Source organism: Pristis pectinata, chromosome 1, assembly GCF_009764475.1.
Source record: "Pristis pectinata isolate sPriPec2 chromosome 1, sPriPec2.1.pri, whole genome shotgun sequence".
Taxonomy (NCBI): domain Eukaryota; kingdom Metazoa; phylum Chordata; class Chondrichthyes; order Rhinopristiformes; family Pristidae; genus Pristis; species Pristis pectinata.
The window spans coordinates 130,654,382-130,672,060 of NC_067405.1; positions in this window are offsets into that span (position 1 = coordinate 130,654,382).

Below are 17,679 nucleotides of genomic sequence, written 5' to 3' on the forward strand. Positions count from 1 at the left end.
GCACCAAAGCCCAGTACAATTTAAACAAGTCTTCCCTACTTTTGTAACCGGAACCCATGCAATTAAGGCCAACGTGGCATTTGCCTTCCTAATTACTTGCTGCATCTACATGTTTTGTTTTGTGTATCCAAATGCCTTTTTATCCAAAATTTACTATTTTTCTGCTGTTTAAAACATAATCTGTTTTTACCTTCTTCCCACTAAGTGCATAACTTCACATTTTCCCAAATTGTACTTCAGCTGTCATCTTCTTGCCCATTTGCTTCACTTGCTCAGTGTGTCCTCTCAGCTCACTTATCCTCCTAAGCTTTGTATCATCAGCTCCCTGCACATTCCCAGTATATTTTAGTGAATTAAAAGATGTCTCAAAATCTACATTGGGTTTGAACAAAACAACAGTCGGAAGATGACAACTAAATCAATTGGAAGTAACCTGGCAGCTGTTGAGGATCCCTCAGGTGGCACTGGTAGAGCGGGGCATTGGTGTAGGTCCTTTCTGAACATGAATTCAACCACATGCAGGTTTAACATGTGGCAAGAGCTGCATGATTGAGCTTCAAGTTTGCTTTGCTGGTGCAGTTCACACACACAACCTACCCATTCTGTACATTTCCAACAGGAGTTTATATCACCTGCAAGAACACCGTTCCCAATTTTTTTGTTCATTTTTTTAGGGCAGCATTTATTACTCACCCCTTGAATGGAATGGCCTACCATGCATTCCAGAATCAACCACAAAAGTGAATCTGGAGTGCTGCAAGGCAATTGATGGCTTTTTACAATAGTTGTTCTCTTGTCATTATTACTATTGACTAGATTTTATTAAAATTCCTAATTATTTAAATGTGACAATTTCCAGGGTGAAATTTGAACTCAAATCTTTCAAGTATTAGTCCAGGCCTCTCTATCACTAGCTGAGTAACTTAACCACTGCTCCACATATTGCAACATATTGGATGTCAACCAGCATCCATTGTGCCCAAACAATGGACACTGCATGACCAAATGTTGTAGCTTTCATCTACATGCTAGCACATCCAAAGGAGATTTCCCTCAGGAATCTGCTGACTGCACTCCAAATACCACAGTGGTGCTCATGGAAGAAGGTGGCAATTACAGCAGGAACAATCTTTCTTGCTTTCTCATGGGTCCAATTTTCCTACTTAACAGTTTATGGGTTATTCGACCTTATGATGCTCCCATGTGACTGGCATTACTTGCTGTTCCTTCCCTTCTTTCCACCTCTTCCCAGCCCTCCTCCAGTCATTGTTTATTCTTTAGTGTTTGAATCCCAGGGAAGGACAAAGCAGAAACATTAAGCTGCCTTTTCTTCTTACTCCTTTGGTGGGTCTGACCCAGGCTGGAAGGAGAAATGTGAGGAGACAGTTTGATTTGATGATAAAATTATTGGACACAGTGCTGTTTACATTACTGGGCTCAGTCCAGGTCAGAATGCTTTGGTTAGCGTGGATTTTCCCAAAAAGCTCTTTGGGCTTGATTAGATATACAGAGGGAGCCAAACAAAAATAACATTTGTTAAACACTGCTTTCATAATTGATATGGAGCTATTGAAGAATAAAGAGGCAAATCCCATTTTTTTGTTTATATAACATCAAACTTTGCATTTATTTAATGTAAGGTTTCCAATGAAGGCCCAGATGCTGGTTTACTTTCACAAAAATCATTCTTGTAAGATTCTGTCAGTCAGTGCATATTTGGCTAAATAAAGTTACAGAAGTTTATTTCAGCAAAAAGGAGCGCCATAAAGTCTTTGCAACAGCAATTCTGCAGTGGACAATTCAAAAGAAATTTACCATTTTAAAGGTCAAGTGACATGCACACATGAGGTAATTCCCAAAATGTGGCAGCAATTTACAAGTGATAAACGACTTATAATCTTCAGTGGTTTTTTGACCATGTTACCTCGAGGGCAAAAATCAATTGAAGACAGGTGTGAGCTGATACTTTCAGATGGAACTCTCTGTCACAAGTTTACAACATGAAAGTTCATATTTGTTATCCAATATGCTTGTTTTTGCCCATAGGGAGTATAGATTCAAGGTTAAAATATAGGTTAACATTACTGAGAGAACTCAGCACTGTCGGAAGTACAATCTTTCAGGCTGAGTTTTTAAATGGGGGGCCCGTTTGCTGCCTTTGGTGGAAGTAAAAGATGCTGTGAGAAAATTCAGAACCTGTTCTTATCTGTGTCCTGGTTCCTCAACCAACAGCACTGAGAAATCATTTCCTGTTTGTCAGAACATGCTGTATGCAGATTGACTACCTTGTTTTATATCAATTACACTTGATCTGATGTAAAATGCTTTGAGACAGGGTTGAGGAGGTATATACACACACACACATACACACATATATATATATATATATATATATATATATATATATATATATATATATATATATGTACTTACTCTGAAATATGTTTTGACATCTTCCCATTAAGAAGTCCAGTTCAAAATAAAGCAAAACCTTGCAGTTTGGGAATGGATCACTTTGATCATGCAGTGAATACGTCAAAAAAAATGGGCGTTGTGGAAAGCAAGGGTTTTGGGAGAGGTGGTGTCGAGAAACAGCCAGGGTTGAACAAGAGGAAAAGAGGATCTGCTTCCACAGATATAATCCTGTTGAAACACTCCACCACACAGCACGCAATGAATTACCGTCCTGCGACAGAGGCAGAAGTTGGGTTCAGACTAAGGCCAGACCAGAAGGTTGGTTGTGATGTCCCACTACTGAATAGGCTACTGGAACAGTATATAGTTTGGAGCAGGATTGGTCCAGGGAAGGGTGATGGAAATGGCGTAGCGGTGTTAAGTAAATTGGATGTTAAAGGGAGCAACTCTGTTAGATTTTAAATGCCAGGCCCCATTTTAATCTTTGAAATTTGTCTCCCGGGAAAAACCATAGGGAATTATGTCTTGACCAGTGAGACTAGGAGTGCAGTTGGAAGCTGCTATCATTGTCATCCTGGAGGGACTCAGTGGGTCAGGCAGCACCTGTAGAGGGAAAACAACATTTGACGTTTCAGGTCAAGACCCTTCACCTGGACTGTCTTCATCTTGTCGTCCTAGCATTTGGTGATTGCAAGAAGAAAGGAATCATTAAAAGACGCCATATAAAGATCGCTGGGGCACAGCGGGTTCATGGATTCCTTCTGCTCCAGCTCTTCCCTTACCGTCAGGGAATCCTCCCGAAAACAATCCAATGCCAAGTGGGCCTCCTTCCATCAGCCTGCTGTTTAGTGTCTGCCATCTCGAGCAGGTTTAACAGCACACAGAATGCTCCCCAGCTGCATAATGAATCCCTGCTCAAATCATTTTGTGGAACTGAAGATGTCATCAGACTCTGCCCTTTGATCCTCCCCACACCACTTCAGTGGGACCTCTGGACAGCTTAAGTAAAATGCCATCAGGTAGAAGAGGAAGAAACTGGGACTGCAGAATTAACTTTTCCAAATCCTACCCTCCCCATTCTCTGTTCCCCTTGGATGGAAGGGTTAAAATCAAGCTTTCTCCTCAATCCTGGCACTTGAGCAACAGTCAGTCTGAATATCTGAAATGTTGCAGTAATGACTCAGTGCCTTCATAGGCAGAGGGGAGCATTTGTGGACTGTTCTCCCTTCTACATAAATCTATTTTTTTATTGCAGGCACAACAATAATCAGACTTGAGAACTAGATGGCATACCGTTGAGATGGACTTCCATGAGTGAAGTTTCTTTTGGAGAAAGCATTGCTCTTATTTCAAAAAGTTGAGAATTTCACAGCTTTATTCATGTTTTAATGGTTACTTCAAAGAGAGGCTTATCAGTAATTGCACCATTTGCCAGTACTAGACATACTAATGATAGCTCCTACATTCCTTCCATTTGTAATCGCATCACCATTCATTAAGGAACACTGTACCAGCAGACTCAGAATTCTAACACTGACTTGCTTAATGTACTCTTGTGCTCACTGTCATGATTTATACACCACAAACCAAATGAAAGCTCACAAAAGGAATGCACAGTATGCAGAAGACTGATAAGAAAGTTTAAAAAGGTGCATCATTGAACAGGAAGGTGTTGTGTGATTATTAAACAGTGTTAGTTTTCTGACAGTGTGCTTCATGCGTATCAAACCCTTTTTGCATTATGTTATCACCCTGTCATTTTGTTCCTTAAAAGCTGAAAATAAAAACAGTAAAATTGAGGTTTGAACTTTTCCTGTGCTGTGTTATCTGTGGAGGGGAACATTCCTTTCTGCTTGAGTGGATGATCTGCGGGTCTGTTTTTAACACCTATTTCATCAAAACCAGACTCGAGGAGCAGCTGGACGTGGAGACATACAGCTCTTGAATTGTTTAATTTCTCAGAGCAATTTTACTGCCCAAGTAAACCTGGAAATAGTAAATGAAAAGTTTATGCACCCACATTCACTGCCCTGAACTGCCAAAGCAAGGTCAGATTGTTTTACATCCAGTTATACATACCAGTAAATTAGATGATTGTGTGGGTTTGTTAAACCAATTTCTTTATAAAAGCAGTTTGAAACAAGTTGCAATATACATTTACAACCTTAGAAAGCTTAGAACTGATCAATATATTCAGACCTGAAAGTCTTTTAAATTAATCATTAATGTATAAAACATTTTTTCTTTACTTGGAAAGGCCTTGATAATTAGCCTGGTTGCCAGAAAATGAGTGAATACTAACCAAACAAAGCAGCTGGCTTCAGAATAACACTTGTCCACCTATTACTCAGTTGGTGAAGCTTAGAGACAAGAATGGCAAATTTTCCTATGTGAAAGGTGGCTTTCCCATTTCTGACTCATGTATTTATAGCTTCATTGTTCAAACTTGGTGACTTTAAATTTGTTTACAGATTATCCTGCCCCAGAAAACCACCATTCACAGGAGAAAACTTCCCATATGAAAACCTGCTGCTCTTGCCTCTGAGCTTCACCACACATCATTACCCAATTCATAGGCTAGGTGATTGGCTGGCAATATTGACATTTATTGGCCATCTCTAATGTCCCCTGTACTGAGGAGACAGTTAAGAGTCAGCCACATTTTTACAGGACTTTGCTGAGAATGGCTGATTGCTTTCCCTGAAGGTCGTTAGTTAACCATTTGGGCTTTTACTGCAGACCTACAGTTTCATGGTCACCATTGCAATTGAATATTCAAATTCCTTCATCAAGGTCTCTGCTGCAGCACTGGTCAATGGTTGTACACCTGCCATCACATGAGATCACTAACAACAAAAAACAACATTTAATGATTTTCCTGAAGATGTTGGTAGTTTTGTGGTGACCATCATTGACATGAGCATTTTATTCCAGATTTGTCTGATTACTAGAATATAAATTCCTTTCCTACTGTGGCGGGAGTTAAACCCATATCTCTGCATTAGTAGTCGAGGGCTCTGGATACCTGTTCAGCAACTTAGCTACTATGCTACTGTATGCTAGTGAATGTAAAATTTATTCTGACACTCAGTAGAGCAATAAAAACATCTATGCCGCCAGAACTGGATGACTGTTAAAAACATGACCCGATCAGTCCCCTCTAGGGGACATAACAGATCTTTCTCATGTGAAGGGTGAGAAGTGATCTATTGAGATCTCCAAATTTATGTAGGAGTTTTATGAGATAGATGTAATCTATGTAAATATGTGATACATGAATATGCTTGTATTGTAAACATGAAGGCAATTTTTCGAGCTTTGTTTACTGGTCTGGGTGAGATAAGATCTTGAAGAGCTAATAGACAAGTGTACTCTCTGTTAAGAATTGAAAATAGCCAACAAGACCATTTCAAAGAGTACACACTGATTATTGTGAGAAAGGGATTGATAACTTCTTGGTATGCATTGGATCAAAGTGAAACATTTAGGTTTTGTACCACTGAGAAGTGTGCTCTTGAAGAAATGAGATCTATTTTCTTACATCATGGTCCACCAGAACAATTTGGCCTCAGATAATGGTACTCATTTTGCTCATTTCAATTTGGTGCTATATGCAACAAAATGTTATTTGGCACACACTTATTTCACTGTACCTTCCAGCTTCAAATGGTGTAGCAGAAAAACAAGAGAGAATTGTCAAAGAACCGTTACAAAGTGTTTGTGTTCAGGAATTGGACATCAATTAGCAAACACTTTGCTAAGCTGCAGAACAAGTCACATGCCACAGCAAATTATACTCTTGCTGAGATACTTATGGGTGGAAGACTGAGGACACAATTGAGCTTAATTCAGCCAAATCTTGAGGGGAAAGTGGAAAAATTGAAACAAAATCAAAATTCAAGCCATGGAGGGAGACACTAAACAATGTGATGAATCTCATGGTTTGACAGTATCTCACAAATCTAACATTCACAAATAGGATGTTGAAGTGATAGCTAAAGAATGCAGTATGAAGAGATATCTTGTGAAAATAGCAGATAAAGTTCGAAGTATAGATATAAACCATTTTTTTAACAAGATGTTGAAGGGCATATCAAAGAGTTATGAATGTATTCCAGTGTTAATCCAATGAAAGCTGTGGAAGAATTGGTGAAAACTCTACTTAATTGAGTCAGAAGGTGACACCTTCCTCAACACAAGTTTCTTTGCGATGATCAAACAGACTCAGAAAACCTGTAGAGAGTTTAGAGAGGAGACACAAGAGACTGCAGATGCTGGAATCTGGAACAATAAACAATCTGCTGGAGGAACTCAGCAGGTCGAGCAGCATCCGTGGGAGGAAGGAATTGTCGACATTTCAGGTCAAAACCCTGCATCAGGACAAGCAGGGACAATCAGAATGGCTGTTTGTTGCATTGGAACTCAGCAACAAACAAACTGCTGTGCTCCTCCAGGGGGTTGTTTGTTGTTGTAATGAGGTTAAAAGATAAGAAATATGAATATGTGAATTACTCTTTTGTTTCAAAGAGAAGAAAGCAGTCTAAGATTTCTTTATTAATCACATGTACATTGAAACACACAGTGAAATGCATCGTTTGCGTAGAGGGTTCTGGGGGCAGCCCACAAGTGTTGCCACACTTCTGGTGCCAGCGTAACATGCCCGTAACTTCCCAGCCCATATGTCTTTGGAATGTGGGAGGAAACCAGAGCACCCAGAGGAAACCCACGCAGACACGGGGAGAACGTACAAACTCCTTACAGACAGCGGCCAGAATGGCGCTGTAAAGCATTATGCTAACCACTACACTACCGTGCTTGTAAATGATAAATATATAAATGAGTGGCTTGTGCAGAAAGTACGCACTCACATGAGATTTAGTTAGAGAGAATGGAGTAGGCTAAATGCACGTGTTTTACCAGTTCTTTCTATATCTAAGTAATTTATTACATTCCTGGCACGACATGCAGTTACAATAAGAATCCACACACACAGTACATGCGGACATTCTGATGTATGGCAGAATCCAAATTTAAAGACTATCATTATAGAGTCACCACCAATAAATCTGGCGAAGGATTGAGGAGAAAATTTCTTTAACCAGAAGGTGGTGAGAATGTGGAACTCACTGCAATGTGGTGTGATTGGGTGAATGGCAAAGATACATTAAATGTGAAAATAGGTAAGCGTTGAAGGGTTAGGAACAGAAAGGTATGCAGATAGAGTTAGATGAAATAGTGTGGGAATAGACTCATGCACAGGATTAAGTTCTACCAAAGGGCATTTGGGCTGAATGGCCCATTCCTAAACTTTAAATTCTATGGGTTCTTGGCAAGAATTTTTTGTACCAAGTCATTGACACTTAAGTGAAACTCATTATACTTAAAGCATCATTGTTTTTATAGAGCACTCAAATGCGATTGAAATGTGATCTGAAAACATATGCCCAGTTCCACTTGTTGGTTATAATTAGAGTCCCTAGGTCACCATTGCATGCTCCTGGGTCAGATATAGTGCAGTCAGATACAGAGCTAAACTCCTTTTACAATCTCAGCAAGTGCCTCAGAAGAGGACTAGTCTTGCTGATGTGGATAATTCCCCACCACCTGCTCCCCTCACCTCTGCCATCACGTCCCTCACCAGCCACCTGCCAACAGTTTGCCTGAATGAGATTCTGTTTCAGATAATCTGTTAACCGCATTCCAACAGTGGCTACACTTCAAATGCTGTTAATGCAAGCCCAAAATAAATGCAAGTCTTAGTTTCTCTTCTCTTTGAGATTGCCTGGTGTTAAAATAAGGATAAACCCTTGCCCATTAAAAATTGGATTGAAGCACTCCAAACTCAGTTTATATAGCCAAAAGCAGATTCTGTCAAACTGTGATGGGTTTGAACCCAGGTCTCAGAAGCAAAAGAATCTAACCCTCCACACTGCTACATTCCTGCCATTGGCCTTACATAAAGTTTGTTTACATTCCACTCTAGACTGAGTCCACTAACAACTTCCAAAAAAGAGATTGTCAGTTGTAAATCTTTCCCATTATTTTTTTTGTTTTGCCTGGGTTTGCAGCTTCCAGAATCCAGTGAGTTGGCAGAGCACATTAATCAGTCTTAAAATTAAAGTTGGAGCCAACATAACAGAGAGTAAATTATCCAGTAACAGCTCCAGAATATTTAGAGCACATGTCAGGGTCTGTACCGAAGTTGGATAAATGGTCCAAGTAAACTATGGTCAGCATCACAAGTGGGCCAATTTATCAGGTCTTGATGCTTGCTGTGACACATTCTATTTGAGCTGCATATACAAATATAATTTTTAAATGAATGTACATATTTATGACATTACCACTATGTTGGTAGAAGACTGTTGCTGTGGCTTTCAATTAATCTTTTCTCTTTTTGTATTCATTCACAGAATATGGATATTTCCAACATGGCTAATGTGTATTGACCAATCTAGTATCCCTTTAAGGGAGACACTGTTTCAGAGAGTAACTAAGAGTCAATCAAACTCTGTGGGTACGGAGTTATACAAGTCTAACTGGTTAAGCAAGGCTGATTTCCCTCCTTGGTGATTTATAGAATGATAATTTTTTTTTGAGCTGACTTTCAAAATTACCCATTGATAAAGATAATTAGTGAAAGAGATGGATTTTTAAGACAATGAGTTGAGTTTCATTGTAACCAATACTGAATCAGAATCAGAATCAGGTTTATTATCACTGACTTATATGATGTGAAATTTGTTGTTTTGCGGCAGCAGTACAGTGCAAAGACATAAAAATTACTATAAATTACAAAAATAAATAAATAGTACAAAAAAATTATGAGGTAGTGTTCATGAGTCCATGGACTGTTCAGAAATCTGATGGCACAGGGGAAGAAGCTGTTCCTAAATCACTGAGTGTGGTTCTTCAGGCTCCTGTACCTCCTCCCCGATGGTAGGAATGTGAAGAGGGCATGTGAGGATCCTTAGTGATGGATGTCTCCTTCTTGAGGCACCACCGTTTGAAGATGTCCTCGTTGGTGGGGAGAATTGTGCCTGTGATGGAGCTGGCTAAGTTGACAACTCTCTGCAGCCTCTTGCAATCCTGTGCATTGGAGCCTCCATACTGGCACACTTTTTTTAATTCCACGTAATATTTAATTGAACATAAATACCCCAGGTTCCCCAGTGGGATCTAAATTCCTGCCTCTGGACCTAAGCTTCGATATCACCAATCCAATATCATAGCCACTGGGCTGCCATACTCCTAACGGGTATAACCTGGCCATTCAGTGTAAATGAAACAACTGTGCTCCTCCCCATCAGTCTAGTCTACAATTGAGTGTTATGGTCGGTTTGGCAGTACAGTGGATCAGAATCCATCAGCTCCTGGCTGATCTTCAAGAGCCTTGAGCTTGAATCCCATCACAGGATTTAAATTCAAGTTGTTGAATAAATTTGGAATAAAATGCAAATACTGATCATGGTGACCATGTCTTAAAATCCCACCTAGGTCACCAATGTTCTTCAGTGAAGGAAGCCTGCCATCCTTATTTGGTTTGGCCTGGATGTGACTCCAGATCCACCAAGGTGATCTCTCACTACCTTCTAAAAAGACCTAACATTTCACTCATTTCAGAGACTAGTTAGGCATGGCCAGTATTTTCCACATCCTATTAATTAATAAAAATAAAATGAAAGGCAACAGTGAGATGTCTCATTAGTTTAGTCCCTTTGGCAGAATTGCAACACTTCTGCCAGTTCACTGTTACCTCACTGACTGCATCCAGTGTTGCGGGAGATGAGATCAGCGTAAGGTGCTGTTGCTTTATGGTTAGTCAATGATCCCATGTATAACGACAGGTGTATTGCCACTGTCAAGCATTGTGATAACTATTTTGTTGAAGAAATTTAAGTGTTCAAACATTTATTGTGTACTTTGACCACTCAGGCATCTCAATGGGTAATTTTGAAAGCCAGCTCAAAAAAGAATTATTTTTCCAGAAATCTCTGCAGATCCACCCATGCTGTCTGCAGGAGGGGAGACCTTTCTTCTCATTGTGGTTGGACATATTTCAGGTATGGGAGGGAAGGGAGACCTGAAAATCCAGTCTTACTTTGTCCCCATCTTCCACTTGAAAGATAAACACAACAGCACTAGTTGCAGAGGAGCACAATGCCTCTTGCATTAATATATTTGTATGTACATACATATATATAGTATATACAGTATAGCAATTAGCGTAACGCTATTACAACACCAGTGACCCAGCGACCCAGGTTCAATTCCCGCCGCTGTCTGTAAGGAGTTTGTATGTTCTCCCCATGTCTGCGTGGGTTTCCTCCAGGTGCTCCGGTTTCTTCCCACATTCCAAAGACGTACGGGTTAGGAAGTTGTGGGCATGCTATGTTGGCGCCGGAAGCATGGCATAACTTGTGAGCTGCCCCCAGCACATTCTACGCAAAAGATGCATTTCATTGTGTGTTTCAATGTACATGTGACTAATAAAGGATCATACACATGAGCTTGATGCATGGTCAGTTGAACCACCTCACAACAATAACACTCAGAAGCTACAACACTCCACAGTTCTGACAGTGAGTGCACTGAAGTCATTGAACATTGATGTCCTTGTGATATTTGTTAAACCACTCAAGCTTCACAGTCCTGGCTTGCAGCTTTAGAAGAACCATTTGATTGAATTATCACCAAAAGGTGCCACGATATCCAATGTCTTCGCATCAGTTACCCATTCCATCATTGTGGTTTCTTACTGTTAGGGAAATGAAATTAGTCAACAAGAAGAATAATAAACTTGAAGAATACTGCCAGCAGCAAGTGACTTATTTGTAATATGTTTGCAAAGCAACAGCTAATTGTTATTTAAAAGGTGGACTTCAGGATTTGAAATTTGGAATTATGCTGTGTGAATATTAACATACAATAATTTATCATGTCCAAATAAAATTTCTTTATCCTCTTTATTAAATGACTATTTAAACCAATTTTAAACTACATGGATTAAAATAGTGGGTGATGAAACTCCTCATGAATGTGAATGTGCTTAAAACCTAGTAGTCATATAGTTTCAAACCTATGATTTGATTGGTTTTCTAGCATTTTTGTAAATGGAGCACCAGGCAGTGTACTGGACAGAGTGAATGGGATATGGAGAGTATGCCAACCAAAGAGTTGAACGTTAACATAATGCAAAAAATACGTTGAAATAATTGGCTATGCTCAGTTTAAAAGAATTGGGACTGAAAATCCCACAATTTATTTCTATTGAAATCAATGGAGCTCTAAAACAAAGAGCTTCAGCAAGTTTTTTTAATTTAAGTCCAAAGAACTTTTGCCCTATTAAATTTGAATGTTTGGCAGATTGGATTTAAGATATTTGTTTCTCTGCCTTCTCAATCTTCATGTGTCATTTATGACATCATGACAGTGAATAGCATTCAACATTTAGAGATTTCCATCTGAGGGGAATCTAAGTGGCTCAGGGATGGAAGAAAGAGGGAGCTTTTGGGAACAACAGAGTTTTGGAAGAGTCAGCAGGTCAGGCAGTGCCCATGGTGAGAGAAACAGAGCTCTGAGGGAGTGTGATCAACCTGAAATGTTGACTCTGTTTCTTTCTTTGCTGATGGTGTCTGAACTGCTGAGTACTTCCAGCATTTTCCAATGTAATTTTAAAATTTCTGTGTCTTCAGTTTTCCTTTTGCTTTAAGATTGCACTATTGGAAGATGTCAATTGTATTTTCTGTCTTAATTTTTTGTTACTAAATCTCAATTTTTCAAAATATGGCCATTTCTACAAAGATCGTAGTGTTTTAAAGTACAGTTAAAAATATTTTCCCTTACTTATAACAACGTCCAAACACTCTTTCAATTAAATAGCTGATTTATCCTGTTCCTCTTGCAATAATTCAGGGTGTCTGTAATGTAGGAGTAACAGTCTTTGTTGCAGAGAGAAGGAACCTGTGTAACCCTTACCCTTCAAGGCTCTAAGTTGTGAAGTCAATTTCAAGTTAATTTGAAAAGTTTGCATTGATACAGCATCATTAATTTCCTTTCAGAGCATCTCAAAGCACTTTACAGCCAAAGAATTACTTGGAAAGTGGTAAAACAAGACCACCAAAAGCAAAAGAAGCAACACTTCAGGAAATCTGAAATTTGGATCATAGGCTCACTTCTGCAAATTTGTGGACCCAAAGCCTGAGACCTAGGTTTCAAAGACCACAGCAGGAGTGGCTGTTAGCTGGCCATTGCTCTGTAATACAACCATTATGCTGCACTAGAACTCATGGGTCTGCATTCTGCTCCTGTTCTACCTTACTAAAACATCAAAAGCATAAATCATAATTCAAATTCAAAATACGATTCAAACTGTGGTGCAGCACTTAGAGCTGCTGCCTCACAGCTCCAGCAGTCCAGGTTCAATTGTGACCTCTGTGTGGAATTTTCATGTTCTCCCTGTGTCTGAACAGGTTTCCCTTGGGTGCTCCTATTTCCTCCTACATTCCAAGGGACGCTGGTAGGTTTACTGACTGTGGCAAGTTACCTCCTTCCCCCCACCCATGTAGGTAGGAAGCAGGAGAATCAGGAGAATTGATAGGGAAGTAAGAGAGATTTCTTTATGAGATGAGATTTCTTTATTAGTCACACGTACATCGAAACACACAGTGAAATGCATCTTTTGCGTAGAGTGTTCTGGGGGCAGCCCGCAAGTGTCGCCATGCTTCTGGCGCCAACATAGCATGCCCACAACTTCCTAACCTGTACGTCTTTGGAATGTGGGAGGAAACCGGAGCACCTGGAGGAAACCCATGCAGACATGGGGAGAACGTACAAACTCCTTACAGACAGCGGCTGTAATTGAACCTGGGTCGCTGGTGCTGTAATAGCGTTACAAGGGAATGGGACTGATGGGAATACTCTGAGCCCTGAGCTAGCATAGGCTCAATGGGCTGAATGGCCTATGCTGTAAGAAAATAGAAATAGGAAACATTTGTTATATTAACACAGTAACTACACTTCAAAAGTACTTCATTGGCTTTAAAGCAAATGTCAGGTTTCCTGCAGTGTTCCTTCTTTTGCTCTTGGTGGGCAGATTGTTTAACTTGTTCAAGCACATCACAGAGTGACCAAGCTGCCAAAGAACTTCATTGGCGGTAAAGCACTCTGGAGTGCCCTGAGCAACATTAAAAATGGTCTAAAACTGCAAATCTTTAAGGGTAAAATTATCTTCACAACTTAGTGGGTGTTTTAAGATCTTGCAAGTGGAAGTGTGCTGCCAAGGACCAGCTGTTTGGAGATCAGAGCTTTCATCAAGGACAAGGATGGGAGAGGGGTCTGGGCTGATTGGAGGTTCTGGGGGAGATCTGGCACTGTGGGCAGCATAGCGGCACAGCTAGTAGAGCTGCTGCCTAACAGCTCCAGTTACATGGGTTCAATCCCTACCTCAGGTGCTGTCTGAGTGGAGTTTGCACATTCTCCCTGTGACTGCGTGGGTTTCCTCCAGGTGCTCTAGTTTGCTCCCATATCCCAAAGACGTGTAGGTTGAGAGGTTAATTGGCCACTGTAAATTATTCCCAGTGTGCAGCCGAGTGGTAGAATCTGGTGATAGTTGATGAGAATGAGAGGAAAATAAAAATGGGATTAGTGTAAATTGAGTGTAAATGGATGGATGGTGGTTGGCATGGTTTTGTTGGGGTATGGCTCTCCCCACCATTGAGGACATGTACAAGAGGATGGCAACATCCATTATCACAGACCCCCACCATCCAGGCCATGCCCTTTTCTCATTGCTGCCATCAAGCAGGAAGTACAGGAGCATGGCATGGTAATGTAGCAGTTAGTGTAACGCTATTATAGCACTAGCGACCCAGGTTCAATTCCCGCCGCTGTCTGTAAGGAGTTTGTGTGTCCTCCCCGTGTCTGCGTGGGTTTCCTCTGGTTTACTCCTACATTCTAAAGACGTACAGGTTAGGAAGTTGTGGGCATGCCATGTTGGTGCCAGGATAGTGGTGACATTTGCTGGCTGCACCCCAGCACATTCTCAGTGATGCAAAAAGATGCATTTCACTGTGTGTTTCGATGCACATGTAACGAATAAATAAATATCTTAATATCTTATATCAAGGTTCAACAACAGCTTCTTCCTCACTGCCATCAGGTTCTTGAACCGATGTGAAAAACCCTAACACTAGAATATAGAACATAGAACACTACAGCACAGTACAGGCCCTTCGGCCCACAATGTTGTGCCGACATTTTGTCCTGCTCTAATGTCTATCTAACCCTTCCTCCCCTCATAGCTCCCCATTTCTCTATCATTCATGTGTTTATCTAAGAGACTCTTAAATGTCCCTAATGTATGTGCCCCCACAATCTCTGCCAGAAGTGCATTCAGACTATATCTCTTCAGACTATATACCATAGAACCATAGAACCATAGAACTATACAGCACAGCATAGGCCCTTCAGCCCACCATGTTGTGCTGACCTTCAAACCACTCCTAAGACTATCTAACCCCTTCCTCCCACATATCCCTCTATCTTAAATTCTTCCATATGCTTATCTAACAATCTCTTGAACTTGTCCAATGTATCAGCCTCCACCACCACCCCAGGCACTGCATTCCATGCACCAACCACTCTCTGGGTGAAAAACTTCCCTCTGACATCACCCTTGAACTTCCCACCCAGTACCTTAAAGCCATATCCTCTTGTTTTGAGCATTGGTGCCCTGGGAAAGAGGCGCTGGCTGTCCACTCTATCTATTCCTTTTAATATTTTGTATACCTCTATCATGTCTCCCCTCATCTTCCTTCTCTCCAATGAGTAAAGCCCCAGCTCCCTTAGTCTCTCCTCATAATCCATACTCTCTAATCCAGGCAGCATCCTGGTAAATCTCCTCTGCACCCTTTCCAACGTGCAGGAAAACTGCACCCAATCCTTCCTATAATGAGGCGACCAGAACTGGACACAGTACTCTAAGTGTGTTCTAACCAGAGTTTTGTAAAGCTGCATCATTATTTCGCGGCTCTTAAACTTGATCCCACGATTTATGAAAGCTAACATCCCATAAGCTTTCTTAACTACCCTATCCACCTGTGAGGCAACTTTCAGTGATCTGTGGATATGAACCCCCAGATCCCTCTGCTCCTCTACACTGCCCAGAATCCTGCCATTTACCTTGTATTCTGTCTTGGAGTTTGTCCTTCCAAAGTGTACTACCTCACACTTCTCTGGATTGAACTCCATCTGCCACTTGTCAGCCCAGCTCTGCATCCTATCAATATCCCTTTGTAAGCTTCGACAGCCCTCCACACTATCCACAACACCACCAATCTTTGTGTCATCTGCAAACTTGCTAACCCAGCCTTCCACCCCCTCACCTAAGTCATTAATAAATATCACAAAAAGTAGAGGTCCCAGAACCGATCCCTGTGGGACACGACTAGTCACAGCCCTCCAATCCGAATGCACTCCCTCCACCACAACCCTCTGCTTTCTACAGGCAAGCCAATTCTGAATCCACACGGCCAAGTCTCCCTGGTTCCCTTAGCCTCTGACCTTCTGAAGAAGCCTACCATGTGGAACCTTGTCAAACAATAAAATCCATGTAGACCACATCTACTACACTACCCTCATCAATCTTCCTGGTCACCTTCTCAAAGAACCCTATCAGGCTAGTGAGGCAAGATCTTCCCTTCACAAATCCATGCTGGCTGTCCCTAATCAGTCCATGATTCTCTAAATGCTCATAGATCCTATCTCTAAGAATCCTTTCCAACAGCTTGACCACCACAGACGTAAGGTTCACTGGTCTGTAATTCCCTGGACTATCCCTACTACCTTTTTTGAACAAGGGGACAACATTCGCCACCCTCCAATCCACCGGTACCATCCCCGTGGACAATGAGGACTCAAAGATCCTAACCAACGGTTCAGCAATCTCTTCCCTTGCCTCACGAAGCAGCCTGAGGAATATTCCGTCAGGCCCCGGGGACTTACCTGTCCTAATATTTTCTAACAACTCCAACACATCCTCCCTCTTGATTTCCACATGCTCCAGAATATTACCCTTACCAACACTGTCCTCAGCATTATCAAGAACCCTCTCCTTGGTGAATACTGAAGAGAAGTATTCATTGAGAACCTCACCCACTTCCACAGCTTCCAGGCACATCTTCCCACCTTTGTCTTTAATCGGACCTACCTTTCCTCTAGCCATCCTTCTGCCCTTCACGTATGAGTAAAAAGCCTTGGGATTCTCCTTAATCCTACTCGCCAAAGCCTTTTCATGTCCCCTTCTCGGTCTCCTCAGCCCCTTCTTATGTTCCCTCCTTGCTACTCTATATTCCTCACGAGCCCTGTCTGATCCTGGCTGCTTACACCTCACGTATGCTGCCTTCTTCTTCCTAACTAGTTGTTCTACCTCCCTTGTCACCCATGGTTCCTTCCCCCTGCCATTCCTTCTCTGCCTCACCGGGACAAATTTATGGCTAACATCCTGCAAGAGATCCCTGAACATCGACCACATCTCTATAGTACATTTCCCCTCAAAAATGTCACCCCAATTTACACCCTCTAGTTCTCGCCTTATAGCCCCATAATTCGCCTTTCCCCAATTAAATATCTTCCCATCCTCTTTGCTCCTATCCCTGTCCATGACAATTCTCACGGTTATGGAGCAGTGGTCACTGTCCCCCAAATGCTCACCCGCCAATAGATCTGTCACCTGACCCGGTTCATTACCTGAAACCAGATCTAATATGGCATTCCCTCTAGTCGGCCTGTCAACATACTGTGACAGGAATCCGTCCTGTACACACTTAACAAACTCTGCCCCATCTAAACCTTTGGCACTAAGCAGGTGCCAATCAATTTTTGGGAAGTTGAAGTCTCTCGCTATAATAACCCTGTTATTTTTGCATCTTTCCAAAATCTGCCTCCCAATCTTCTGCTCAGTATCCCTACTGCTACTAGGCCTATGGAATACTCCCAGGTGAGTAACTGCTCCTTCCTTGTTCCTAACTTCCACCCATATTGACTCTAGAGAGGATCTTTCTACATTATCCACCCTTTCTGCCGCTGTAATAGTGTCCCTGACCAGTATCACCACCCCTCCTCCTCTTCTCCCCCCCTCCCTATCCCTTTTAAAACACTGAAAACCAGGAATATTCAATATCCATTCCTGCCCTGATGTCAACCATGTCTCTATGATAGCCACAATATCGTAGTCCCATGTACTTATCCAAGCTCTCAGTTCAT